This window comes from Halyomorpha halys, unplaced genomic scaffold, assembly GCF_000696795.3.
Source record: "Halyomorpha halys isolate HHAL.00 unplaced genomic scaffold, Hhal_1.1 Scaffold112.1, whole genome shotgun sequence".
NCBI classification, from domain to species: domain Eukaryota; kingdom Metazoa; phylum Arthropoda; class Insecta; order Hemiptera; family Pentatomidae; genus Halyomorpha; species Halyomorpha halys.
Genome location: NW_027113310.1, coordinates 450,469 through 452,848, shown reverse-complemented (window position 1 = coordinate 452,848; position 2,380 = coordinate 450,469). Strand labels below are relative to the sequence as shown.

The 2,380-nt window shown below is 33.4% G+C and overlaps 1 long non-coding RNA gene across 1 annotated transcript in view; it reads left to right on the top strand.

Moving 5' to 3' along the window:
• The window catches only part of LOC106677921 (uncharacterized), a 90,526-nt gene that overhangs the window by 44,566 nt on the left and 43,580 nt on the right, over positions 1-2,380 (top strand). The window lies entirely within an intron of this gene.

Below are 2,380 nucleotides of genomic sequence, written 5' to 3'. Positions count from 1 at the left end.
AAATAGTAATAAAAATAATATAATATTTTAGATAGAAAAAGTTAATAAAAAGAATCAAAATACAGATATATCACACTATAACAATATAACACTAAAAATATCTGTTTTGGGCCAAATCTGCTACGAATGGGATGTTAATAAAGAGCATCAATGATTTTACGGAGGATTTTGATTGTGGGGGCGGGAGGGATTCAATGGTTTGGTAGAGCCCAGAGCTCAATTGCGTATGTCAAAATTGGTCTGATTATCGTAGTGTATAATATTTTTTTTTTTTGTAATGAACGGGAAGTTTCGAGCGTTTGTCAGGTAAGTGTTGTAGCAATCGATATCTGTGAGCATTTTTTTGTCGTTTCAGCCTTGTGTGTGGATTCCAAGTAAGTCTCTTATCAAGATGGAGTCCTAAGTAGCGAATCTGTTCAACAGGCGTTAGTGAAATATTTAAAAAGGATACAGTAGGACAGGAGGAAAGAAGTTCACGATGGAGAGTAAAGGTGATGTGGGATCTATCAGAATTTATTTTGATTCTCCAGTTGCGACACCATTCTTCAATGGATGTGTGTCTGTAGAGTTTGTGATGTATTAGTCATTGTAAACATACAGTACACATGTGTCATCAACGTATGTTGTTAGGACTTAGTTAGTGTTAGTTCAAAACCTACTATTGAAAAACTACAATTTGTACACGTCGGTATTGACTTGACCGAAATATTTTTTGTTGGACAGTCTAGCACAAAATAACGACAACGGGTACAAACAAATTTTCCCAATGCCATAATAAAGTCAGTAAGATTAGGTCTTCGACTCGATGGGAAGAATAATGGTGAATTATTTTAAAGATATTTGAGTGTTAGAAACCACTCTGATCAACATGATCAGAGACATTTCGTTTTGGAGGTTTTTTCACATCTTCAACCACTGATGATAATGTTACATAATATTATCTATAATATAGTTATATTATAAATAAATAATGTTAAGAATTATTATCTGCTTTATGCGAGAGTTGAACCTTTTTTTTTAGGCTAGTTAATTAAAACCGAACGATACTGCAATATCGATCGACAGCTAAACGAGGAGCGAATTATAGCCCGGGGGTGGGGAGGGGTGCTGAGTAAGTTAATAAAAGACCTAATTAGCAATCATAAAATGGCGATTAGGATGAGATAACGCTTCGTAGCTCGGCCATTTTCCAATCTATCATAGCGCTCGTTATTTCACGGCCCTCTGAGTGTGTCATCTCGGCTCAGTGTGCGATCGGCTTAATTTGAATTTTAAATTCTATACCGAAACGCAAACGATTATTTTGTACCTGAACTGTTATCGTGAAAGTGCATTTAAGAAAAATAGTAATAACTAGCAACCGGCAATGCTTTGCTATTATTTAATTAAAATTAATTGTTTATGTATACTTTATGATTATGAACGAGGAGAAGATGGTTGGGGGTGTGGTCAATGATAAACAGAAATAAGTTGGATTAACCTATTTTTAATGTGCCAACGTATCGGCTAGAGTTTCTAGCCTTCTTCAGTGCTGTTAGCAGGAACATTAGACGTTTGATTGTTTTGACCACGGTCAACTATCTCTCATAATTTATGATTATGATTTAGTTACATAAATTGAACCAATATATTCTTTAAGGAATGTAACAGAACTTTGTATTATGTTTTAAAAGCTATATAGATAATTAATTTCTTTTTAGCACAAAAATCATGGCTCTACCCACATATTGGAACCCTGTGTCCTTGATACATGTGAGATTAAAATTATTGAAAAAATTATAAATAAAAAACAACAATATTGCTTTGTGGTTCCTTATTGCATGTAATTGTAATTACATTTTTATTCAATTTAGTTTATAGAAATGTTCTTATACATTGTTATCGGTTATACCAATTTCATATATACAAAGTCATAAAAATAATCGTGGTATTAATGTCAGAACTGTCATTCTGACATTAATACCACGATTTTATATATACAGGGTGTCTGAGGGTTAAGTGGCCAAACTGAAAATAAAAACTGAGGACCTCAAAACATGAAAAACATTTCCTCTGAAGGTATGTCCTTAATTAATTAATTAATAGTATTAAAGTTTTTTTTAATATTTATTTATTGCTATTTACAACTGTACATTTTGTAAATCTGATCTAAGTTAAATAGGAGTGTTACAGGCGTGTAGAGAAACTATCCATTGGTAGCATTCTAATGACATTTTACATTAGCTAGTCTCGTGGCCATCTTCTTTTCTGGTGTCTCGGAGGATTGTCAGGAATAGAAGAGGATGCAAGATTAGAAACTAGGGGGTTTGAGTGGTTAGAGAGTTTATAATGGAAGGAGTGATATCTGGTTCGGGCTAGATCGGTTACATAGGGAACATTA